Here is a 12,293-nt window from a genome sequence, read left to right as displayed (position 1 = left end):
ATGGCCTATAGGGCAAGGTCTTGAAGGTGGGACTCAAATCAATGGTTTCACCATAGCAGTGAAACCAGAAGGTATACAGACGGAGAAATACCTTTTTGAGGTGTGGTAGAAAGGGAAAGATGCAAGAAAGGAAAATTAAGAACCCTGCAGAAACAAGGATGAACCATAAAATCAAAAGACATGTTAAGACTTTCCTTTCCACAAAAAGTCATCCCTTAAATAAACTGCTTTTCACTCTACTAACAGAAGAAGACAGTCTTGAAATAGAGACTTGTGAGTCACCCCAAACCCTCAGCCTCGTTCACGAAGATAACCAAAAATAGAATGTGCCTCCATATAATTTTGCTTTAGGAAGAAAACAGAAAATGAATATCAAAACATCTCAGTGGATTAGGAGTTCTCATTGTGGCTCAGCAGAAACAAACCCAACTAGTATCCATGAGGATGCGGGTTCAATCCCTGGCCCCACTCAGTGGGTTAAGGATCCAGCATTGCCGTGAGCTATGGTGTAGGTTGCAGATGTGGCTCGGATCTGGCATTGCTGTGGCTTCGGCAGAGGCCAGCAGCTATAGTTCTGACTCGACCCCTAGCCTGGAAATTTCCTATGCTGCACCTGTGGCCCTTAAAAAAAATAATAATTTCAGTTAAATTCCCCCCCCAACACACACACAGAGTAAGCAGACTACTTTAAATATCTCAAATCAGATATTTTAAAATTAAAAATATAAATGGATATGACTGGAAGATATGAAAAAAGTTCATTTTACTCAGCAAAGAAACTGAAGAAAAGATAGAGCCTTTTCAAAAATTAAGATAAATGTCAAAGTGTTCAGAAAAGAATATATTTGAATGAAGAGTTAGTAAGGGTCATTGAATAAAGGCAAGAAAACAAGAGAGAATAAGGATGAGATTAAATTAAAAAGGTAAGAAGGAAGTGAATAAAATAGAAGAGAGATAAAGACATCAAATATTTTGATTAGAATACTTGAAGAAGGAAAATAAAATCACAGAAAACTACAATTCAAGGAGTTCCTGTTGTGGCTCAGTGGGTTACAAACCCATTAGCATTCATGAGGATGCACGTTCAGTCCCTGACCTCATTTAGTGGGCTAAGGATACAGCATTGCTGCAAGCTGTGGTTAGGTTGCAGATGCAGCTCAGATCCTGCATTGCTGTGGCTGTGGTATAGGCCAGGAGCTGCAGCTCTAATTCTACCCCTAGCCTCAAAATTTCCACATGCTGTGGGTATGACCCTAAAAAAAAAAAAAAAAAAAAAAAACTAAACAAAAAATATAATCCAAGAAAATGTTCCAAAAATAAAAGATCTCAGAGTTCCCATCGTGGCTCAGCAGAAATGAATCTGACTATCATCCATGAGGACGTAGTTTTGATCCCTGGTCTCACTCAGTGGGTTAGGATTCAGTGTTGCTGTGAGCTATGGTGTAGGTCGCAGTCGTGGCTGAGATCCCTCATTGCTGTAGCTGTGGTGTAGGCCTGCAGCTACAGCTCCAATTCTACCCCTAGCCTGGAAACCTCCAGATTCCGTGGGTGCAGCCCTAAAAAAAGAAATTAAAATAAAATAAAATAAAAATATCTGAATCTCTCTATATAAAAGATACATATTTTATTTGGGAAAATTAACTTGGAATAGCCAACTCTAGGTTTCTGATACTCCATAGCACCTGAAACAGTATAGAAGTGCAAGTCTCTCTATATATAAAATGTCAAAGTAACTAACTTCTGATGATTCAGTGTTCCAAAATATTGTCGCATTCTTAATCATCACGAGTTCAAATTTAGAGTTTGTGAATATATATTCTCCAACCTTCATAAAGGCAATCTCTCCATTATCATCTAATTGCCAATTAAGAATATCATAGTATCCAGCCACATCTCCATTATCACCGATTTCTATTCTCATGCCATTATGCGTTGTAAACGTAAGTGTCTTCAAATAGTACATTAACTAGAAAACAAGGGAAAAAAAACATCGGAGGAAAAAAATGTATAAAACTTTGATTGCCTAGAAAAGAGGGTTTATAAAGAAAATACTAACAAAACTCATCTTATTCATGGAACTGAATTTTTTTCTTTACCTCTATTTTTTTGCTGTCTAATACAATAACTTCTAGTCACATGTGACAATTGAAATTTGAAAAGTGGCTGACCAAATTGACATGGGCTGTAAGTGTCTAGTAGACAGTGGGCTGCAAAAAGTTAATTCAAAAACATGCAAACTCTTTCATTAATAATTTCATGTAATTATTTTTATGTAATGTTATCATGATTATGACCCCATATTATTTTGGTGTTAAATAAAATACGTTAAATTTAATTTCATCTGTTCCATTTTATTTCTTAATATGGTTACTGGAAAATTTTAAATTACCCGTGTGGCTTGTAAATTTCTACTGGACAGGTATGGTGGCCTGTCCTAGTATCTACCTGCTCAGGAAAAAGAGGATATTCTCTCTTAGATTTCTTTGCTTGTAGAAATGAGTCTATACTACTATCACCATTCCCTTCCCTGTATGAAAGGAAGATCAGCAAGATCCATCCCTTGCCCTTAAAAGTTGAACAGTCCATTAGAAGGGCTACAAATAAACAGATACTAATAGTAAATTCAATGTACTCTATGTTGCTGTTGTGGAGTGTTGAGAGGGCATAGGTGAGGGAGTGGCTAACTAATTGCCTCAGGAAAAATGGAAGAGGTTTCTGCAGGAAGTGGGCATGCTGAGCTAGGTTTTAAAATAGAAGCGATTTGCCTGACAAATACTGGGGACAGGGAGATTCTTTTTTTTTAATTATTATTTAAGTTTTATTGAAGTAGAGTTGATTTACAATGTTGTGGTAATTTCTGCTGTATAGCAAAGTGATTCAGTTTTACATATCCATTCTCTTTCAGATTCTTTTCCCACATAGATTATCACAGAATATTGGGTAGAGTTCTCTGTGCATCATGGCAGGTCCCCATTGGCCAATCATTCCATGAGTTATATATGAGACAGAAAAATCTAAGCCAGGGGAATAATATGTGAGGTCACGGCCAGGACAATGAAAGTGAATGAGGCTGATTCTACACCCAAAGAATGATGTCATAGACATCAACAGGAATCCCCCAACAAAATAATACCTCTCATACTCTTGCTTCACTCGGTCAACCGTAGCTGGGGTAGAAGCACTTGTCCTTTAGCATGAAGGTAACCAGTCTACACTGAGATATATCCTGTGCCCTTGGTCTTTGTCAGCACCTCATGCTGGATTTATGTTTCCCAACCAGGGAGCCCAGTCCAATTCCTAACTCTCTACAAACCAGAGAGGCCGTACAGTATAGCAGAAAGAGCCTGAATTATGGCATCTGATGGTTTGGTGTCATATTTTGGTTCTGTCAAATGACATAACCTCGGGCAAGTCCTATATCCCAATTAAGCATCAGTTTCCTGGTCTGTAAAAGAAGGGAAATCATTTTTGCCCTACCTCTTCATAGGGAATAAGCTGAAAGCTTTTAGTAAGTTAGTATACCCAGGTAAGTATTACGATAATCACCATCCACCATTAGGGCTACTCCAGGTCACATTCCCTTTTCTCTCTTCCTCTCCTTCTTTTTCTCTATCTGATCTCAATCAACATGAAATCATCAGCGTTCACAATAGGGTGACTTTAAGTGCCAAGTCCATTAGAGAGAGGCACATTTTTCTTTTCCAGTCTTCAAGAGTCAAGCAAGGAAATTTTCAGAGGCTGCCACCTTACAACTTTTCCATAATTCCATCTGTTTATCATTATTGGATGGCAGGACACAGTTCCCTACCTCCAGGCATGCAAAGGAATTTAGAAATGTCCAAATAAACTGCAAAAGTAAAAGGGTTTTACAAATCTATATATTCTAACCAAGTCTGCTAATAGGATAAGCTGAGAAAAATGAGTATGAAGTGCATTATCATTTTGGTTTTAAATAAATCACAATTTTTTTACTTTGATACATTCGTGAAGCACTCATGTACCTATGAACTCTCTCTGCTCAGAGGCCTTGCTTGTCACAGTTTTACATCATTCAGGGAATTTGTGAAGGAACATAAATTCTTTTGGACTAAACCATCAACATTCACCCTGACACTATGTGGCCCCTTGACCCTCCCTAAATATTCTTCTATGTAATCCTAACACATATTTATTGCTTTCTGAGCAAATTTAAATTATAATATTGAAATCTTCAAATAATGAATCAGAAGGTTTCTGTTTACCATATGAAAGGTAATTTTAAAAGAAGTTCTCAGATGATTTCTATTAAAATGAAAGAACTCATCTAGAGCATAATTTCATTTCTTATTTTGAGTTTACCACAATTTCCCCACCAGCAATAAACAGCTTAGTACTCAGATCTAGCTTTCTAAAGTCCATTCTCCAATAAATGGAAATAGGTCTCTTTGAAGAAATGGCTGATTACAAGACTGGGGCAAAGAGGAGTTCCCATCATGGCTCAGCAGAAACGAATCTGACTGGCATCCATAAAGATATAGGTTCGATCCCTGGCCTCAATCGGTGGGTTAAGGATTCAGCGTGGCGGTGAACTGTGGTGTAGTTCACAGACGTGGCTTGGATCCCTTGTTGCCATGGCTGTGGTGTACGCCGGCAGCTACAGCTCTGATTCAACCCCTAGCCTGGGAATGTCCATATGCAGCCCTAAAAAAAAAAATGGGGCAGAGAAATACAAGATGAGCCTGGAATATCTTGGGGTACAAAAAATAATCAGAAATTACTGTGATGTATCAAAAGGAAATAGAAGACAACTCAAAGTGGCTCGCCAGCGGTCAAACCTGGGTATTTTTGAGCAACAAAATACATAGTAAATAAGTATGAATTATTATACTCATAGAATATAAACAATGAGTCCATATTGATATAAATAAATTTGTGAGGGAAAACATAATTCCAGTTGATAAATGTAGGAGAAAAATCACCATTTTTAAAAATAACTCAGTAATAGTTATTTCAGGCAAGAATAATCATCAATAGATGCCAAAATTTGTGGACCAAAGCATTATAAAAAACAGAATATTTTCATAGCCTCAAAATATTGCCCCACAAGATAATTATTAATTACAAAGAGAAACATAGTAAATTTATAATGTAAAAACATGGTGACATCGCTGTCACAAAGTAATCAAAATTAATGTCACCATTAATGAGACATAGTGATGTCATACACCTCATAATATGAGGTGGATAGGATACACATGACTTTTATGGTACTCTTGCCAAAAATACATAACCTCAATGTAATCATAATGAAGGAAATTGGACAAACACAAATTGAAAAACATTTCATAAATAGCTGGACAGTACCTATAAGAAGTATTAAGTTCATGAAAAACAAGGAAGGGATGAGGAACTGCCACAGATTAGTGGAGGCTAAAGAACACAAACTAAATGCAATGTGAAATCAATCTGAAAATAAGAATGGGAGTTCCCATTGTGGCTCAGCGGAAACTAATCTGAGTAGCATCCATGAGGATACAGGTTCAATCCCTGGCCTCGCTCAGTGGGTTAAGGATCCTGTGTTGCCATGAGCCCTGTGGTGCAGGTTGCAGATGTGGTTTGGATCTGACATTGCTGAGGCTGTGGTGTGGGCCATTGGCTACAGCTCTGATTCAAGCCCTAGCCTGGGAACCTCCATATGCCATGGGTGTGGCCCTAAAAAGACAAAAAAAGGAAAAAAGAAAATAAGAATGAAGATGAAGTGGTTCTAGTCACTGCAGTTTCCATTGGAAGTAACAAGCAATTTGATGTTTGGAGAATGAAGTGGTGAGGGTCATGGACAGAGCAATAACATCAGAGATGCTCGTGCTTTATCCTGTATAGTAAGAGAGGAGGTACTGAGGGGTGTAAGCAGAGAAGCACACTCTGATTAGGTGTGCATCTTGATGAGACCATTAGGGTTTCTGTGTTGCAACATGAATAGCTGGGATGTCAGACCTGAGACAGGAGATGTGAGAGACAAGCTTGAAGATGGTCCAATTCACCTCCTGGCCTTCACACCTAGCATGGCTCCTTTGACACTGCACAAAGACTATATGTTCCAGTTTCCCTTGAAGCTACTAGATTCTGGCTAATGGGGTGTAAGAAGTAAAAGTCATTTGTAGGAAAGGTCCTTAAATGGAGAAATATGCAGATCCTTGCCCTTTCTCCTTCCTGCTGGTTAGAGTGTGGACATGCTGATTGAAGCCCAAGTAGCCATATGGGATTATGAGGTGAAGGCACAGATTCAGAATAGTGAGATGACAAGGTGGAAGGAACCTCGATCCCTAAGCCACTCTTAAGTCCCAGAATGCTAATCTCTAAACTTCCTTTATGTGAATGGAAAAAAACCTATCTTGTTTAAGGCACTGTTTTTTGGGTTTTCTATCATTCACAACAAACCAATTAACTCTGTTAATGAATGGAAATTCTAAAATGCCCAGTTGGGAACACAAGCAAGCCATTCTTTCAAGTGGGCATGTAACAAAATCATGTCTATTAAGTACAAAAGCGGATCAGTGGTTTTAATACTATGAATGCTTTTCATGTCAAACTATATCGTGAATTGAAATAAACAACAACTTATCTGCCAGGGCTCAAAATCAGGTATATATGCACAAGTGTTTCCAGGTATATATGGTCCATTTCCTTCTTCACATCTACTCAGACGATCCAGGGCAATTGCCATAGAATACATGGCTTGTTTGACATTGTTTGTAATTCCTAGCTGAGACACATCCAGATAGGTATTATTTTTAAGATCCTCCAACTTCTTCTCTCCAGTACAGAATTTGTCAGACATGGCAATAATCTGTCCTCTTTACCAGTCATATTCACTCTATGGTCAGTGTTGTATGGAACACTACTATTGGGCCAAGTACAGTTAAAGGCAGTTTGCCAAAATTCAATGGTCAGGACATCATTTGGATCCTTGCCAGGATGTACATCATAAAGAAATTCTTTTATTCCTGGTATGTCAGCTCTTGGTATCGCAAATCCAATGCTTCCACCAAAATACGGGAAATACTCAGGTTTTGCAATGAGGGCTGAGGTGATCCAGGCTTCACTCGCTATCCATGTTCTGTCAGTTATGTTATGGTAAACCATGTCCAGAACAAAAGGAGTTAGGTCAATATCAGATGCATAAAGCACAATGACTCTGGCAGTAGAGTTCTTTATAGCATAGATAGCTTTTTGCATTTTCCATTAGAATAGACTTTGGGAACAGTTTTGGAGAACGCAACACAGAGATTGACACTCTCAATTTTTTCCTTAAAATTTTTTACTCCATATTTTCCATAATCATCATCAGCTGCTATGGTACCTATCCAGACCCAACCAAAATGTTGGATAAGTTGTACCACGGCCTCTGACTGGATCTTATTACTGGCTACTGTGCGAAGATAAGATGGAAATTGGTACTTGTCACTAAGAATTGAGCAGGTAGAGGCATAGCCCGCCTATAATTGAAAATATTCATGCAGTTACTGGAAAGCAATAGCCAAATCTTAAATTATACAACCTCTGAGCATTTTTACTGGATAAGGAAGGAACTTAACAGTTCTCCCTTCATTCTCACTCCCTTCCATAGACAAAAGGACTTCTACTCCTTTCCCTACTCGGTAGGTGGGGACTAGTAGAGGGAGTACTTTGGGGCCCCCATCCACCATTTTCCCACCCCACTCCAAGGGAATTGGAAAAATTAATTTTAAGATGATGGCATTCAATGCACCACTTTTCATCCTCCAGGTCACAGCACTGAAAGGGAGGTCATCAGTCCTCTCATCTATCTTTTCTTGAGACTAGGTATATGATTCAGGCCATTCAGGCTCTTTCTCAGAACTCATCCATACAGATGATGAAGAAAGTAGAGTCACAATCTATTTTGCAAGCCCAGTTTGTTTGTTCTCTCTCTCTCACCACTTTCCCTCTTTTTCTCCTCTTCTCTTTCCTTGTTTCTCTCTGCTTAGACTTCTGGGTATTTGAGTCCCAAGACTTAGACTGAGAAAGATGGTAGGAAGCTCAATTTCAACCTCAGGTTTAAGTCTTATTCTCCAACAAAGTTACCAGAAGCCCTCATTTTATAGGCACTTGCCTAGATAAATGAAGAGGTATTTTTCTCCTTTTACCAGTGGTCCCTGTGTATATTTTCCATTAGTGAGAACTCAAGAATGAAAGCAGAGTGACTGGTATCATGAATTTCTGACAATCTTACATACATTTCCATTATACTTTACTCTCAACCTCAGTGATTCTGCAATTAAGAAGATTCTCTATCCCAGCCCATGTTATTACTGCATCACCTCCAGTGAGACCTCCTGTATTATAATTACATAGCTCTATGATTGTCAATTCTTCATAAGTGACAGATTGTTTTTCCTATTCTTACTCCATTGGCTAAAGTTTACATTCTTCCGTGGAATCTCACAAGCACCATGGAAGCCATAGGTAGGAAAAATCTATTTAGGAAGCAGAGACACCTAATTTCTAAATCCAGCTACATAAGCAATGTAAGACCATGGACAAGTCAGTTAAGTTTTTGAACCTCAGTGTCCCCATGAATGAAATCAGGGTTATGATATCTACATTTTAAGGTTGCCCAGCATATTAAATGAGACATCAAATGTGAAAGTGTCTACTGTGTATGAGGTTTATTTTACTGTTTTTGCAGATTTACTACAGGATTTAAATAAGAAGATCTCTCTAGAGGTTTCTAGCAGGTACCTGGACCACAGTCAGTATTTGGTGGAAGGCAGAGCTCACAGCAGCAGCAGTTTATCTGAGCTGAATGAAGCTCACGCTGAAGATGTCAGCTGTGTCACCTAATCCCTCCTCTTGGTTCTGTTCTTAGTGTTACCCTGTTCCCCCTACATTTGTACTTGCAGTTTATAAGACACTGTGGAAATGCTACTTTTTACAATTATTTCAACTTCTTCCATTACTTCAGTAACACAAATAAGCTAAATCATCAGTCACATTAATAAGTCCTGACTATTTATACTTTTGTGAACCATCCCTGGAATACAGCTTTATTTACACTTTTCTAATAATCCATTATTCCTAATATCATCTATTCTTAGGTTGTAATGTGTGATTGTCCTTGATTTTAAAATAATCTGTAGGTTAGCATTCCAATACTCCTACGAAATTCCCAAGCTCATTTCAGTTAGTGTACGAACCAAAAGAGTCAGGATTAATAGCTAGTAATACAGGCAAGAAACAAAGTGAGTTCCTTATACCTATCTATCAATCAACCAACAAGTATTTCTTGATGATCTACTACTCTGTGCTTCACCGAGTGCTTCAGAGTGTACTGCCTGGTGGGATGTCAACATACAAATCTCTGGGTCACAACCTCAAGCTAAAAATTAAGGCAGGATCCTAAGGGATGTAGAAGAGTCTGAAATCACCAGTCACACTTGCTCAAGCCAGACTGAACAGAGGGATAAGGGGAATCAGCCTCACCACCATCCTGACTGTCTCTGCAACTTATCCCAGCCTCACCTGAGCACCTTACTCTTTGCTGCAATTTCTACAAACACAGATTGTGTTTCTTTATAAGTTAGTACCCAGCACAATATTCTGAAATACCTAAGGTAAATAGTACAACCCTAGAACTCTTGAAGCAGCAACCAACAAAGATGACCCGCCTGCTCCAACAATTCCTGCCAGCATTGCTCTGGTACTGTTTCTAAAATTGGGCTTGTTTTCTTCCTGCCCTGTAAGGAATAACCAAAGCTGCTTCCACAGATTTGGAGATAGTGAAAGAGATATCAAAGATTTGATAGCCCAGAGTGATGTTGGGCAAAATATCCTTCCTTTCATTAATCTCCTTGATGGTATGGATCATGGTTTTCAACCAGCGGAATCCCCGGAAGTTGAAGCTGAAAAGGAAACAGTGTTTGTAAGGCCTTAGTCAGTCAGTGGATCTCTCTGAAGGGGTGGGAAGAGGCTTTTAGCTGGGGTGGTGCTGAGAGCATTTTGCCAAAATATCAGCAGGCACCTCCCTTGTCTGAGCATGTTAATATTTCATAAAACATATTGCTTTTTTTTTTTTTTTTTGGCTTTTTAGGGCCATACCCATGGCATATGGAGGTTCCCAGGCTAGGGTCCAGTCAGAGCTACAGCTGCCAGCCTACACCACAGCCACAGCAATGCAGGATCTGAGCCGCATCTATGACCTACACCACAGCTCACAGCAACACCAGATCCTTAACCCACTGGAGCGTGGCCAGGGATCGAACCTACGTCATGGCTCCTAGTCAGATTCATTTCCACTGCACCACAACAGGAACTCCAAGATATTGCAAATTTAAAGGGTTCAAGTATGAATCATATTCAGTATTGATTTGTTTGGGTTAGGAAGCATCTTTCTGGATATTTTCTTGCTCCATATATCTTTCATGATATAGTCTCCCCAAACTGTGGATAATCTCTTTTCATAAAAATATCCTTATAGTCTCGATTCTCTCCATTGCACAGAGCACCAAATAACCCCTCAATACCTTCGTTAGACATCCCCTGGTACTCTGAGTCTCCTTTCCCTCCTCTTTACCTTCCTATAGGTTTCTCCTGTTTTGTTCTGGACATTAATTATAATAATAAAAATTTTACAAATATATGAAAATACTTATGATATGACTACATAAAACCAGGACATAAAATTTATATATACTCTATATGCTATGACTCCAATTAGATAATTTTTCCCACCATGATTTGATTGTCAATGTTCAGATATTTTTTAATTGAGAAACCTCCCTTTCCCACCATTCTCACATTTAACCATGAATGAGATGGCTCCACCTTTCCATTCACTAGCCATAAAAAGGAAAATTATTTCTCTTGTAGTCCAAAATGTCCTTAAACACATTTTTTTCAATTTCTTCTCCATTAAAAAAAAAAACTATACTTGGGGTTCCCATTGTGGCATAGCAGAAATGAATCCAACTAGTATATATGAGGATACGGGTTCAATCCCTGGCCTCGCTCAGTAGGTCAGGGATCAGACATTGCCATGGGCTGTGGTGTAGGTGGCAGATGTGGCTCAGATCCTGTGTTGCTGTGACTGTGGGGTAGGCTGGCAGCCACAGCTCTGATTTGACCCTTAGTCTGGGAAATTCCATAAGCCGCAGGTATGGCACTAAAAAAGAGAAAAGAAAAGAAACTACACTGTTTCCAACTCTTCTTTCTTCCCAGTTTTAACCAAACTTTAACCTATTTGAAAGCAAGGAACTCAAGAATGTTTCTCTTAATGTCCTCTGTAGTTACAATATCTAACTCCATGTCTTCTACTCAATAAATATTTTTGAATTAAATATCTAATAAATAGCCCTGTTGGCAGATTAGGTTTTTCCTCCATGTCTCTTTAACTGTTTTTTCAGTTTAGTTGAGCACTGCTTTTCATTCAATATGCAATTATTGAATTCCAGAGTTCCACTGGTGCTAGACACCATAAATTCAACAGTGAACAAAATAGGCACTGCAATATATAGATAGTGACACAGAAAAATAATCAAGCAATGCACAAAATGATAAACACAGTGATATGGGTAGATGCAGGGACCATAAGCTAAAAGGGGGTGGGGGCTTGCCCTGGGGGACCTAACAGCCAAGCTGAGGCTTGACGGATAACATGAAAACAGAGGACAAGTGATGCAAGCAGAGAAATCAGTATGTTTGAAGGCATACTACCATAGAATCTATCATTCCAAGATCAAGATACTTAGAGAATAAGATAGGAATAGGAATGTCATGGGGAAAAGACTGTAGAATCAGAAACCTGAATATGAAGGGCTTTATTGTCCTAAGACTTCTAAGTTGGCTTCTAAATTTACATGGACGGCCATATAAATTGGAACACACATTTTTGAAATAAATATAGCAATATCATCCTTTTTAAGGGAGATCGTAATACATCTCAAGAGCTAGAAAAATGCTTGAACTCACCTGCTTTGAATCAATAATTCTATCCCAGAGAATTTATCTGAAGGAATTAATCTTCCTCAAACTACTCATTCCAATTCTTGGCCATGCTCACAGCATGAAAAATTCCTGGGCCAGAGATCAAACCCATGCCACAGCAGTGATAACTCCAGATCCTTAACCCGCTGAGCCACCAGGGAACTCCCAGATTTATAATACTGAAAAATTGGAATGAATTTACCTGCTCAGCAATGATAAATTATAAATAATAATAATAATAAATACATAATAAATTCACTTGATGGGAACATTTTCCACCATTAAGAAACTATAATTAGAGAAATTACACTGCA

The 12,293-nt window shown here is 38.6% G+C and overlaps 1 long non-coding RNA gene across 1 annotated transcript in view; it reads right to left on the bottom strand.

The window, feature by feature from the left end:
* LOC110256324 overlaps positions 1 to 12,293 on the bottom strand; it is a 65,343-nt gene that overhangs the window by 20,878 nt on the left and 32,172 nt on the right. The window lies entirely within an intron of this gene.

Source organism: Sus scrofa, chromosome 13 (assembly GCF_000003025.6).
Source record: "Sus scrofa isolate TJ Tabasco breed Duroc chromosome 13, Sscrofa11.1, whole genome shotgun sequence".
NCBI classification, from domain to species: domain Eukaryota; kingdom Metazoa; phylum Chordata; class Mammalia; order Artiodactyla; family Suidae; genus Sus; species Sus scrofa.
Note: the sequence above shows the minus strand (reverse complement) of the source record. Positions and strands in the feature narration are given on the sequence as shown.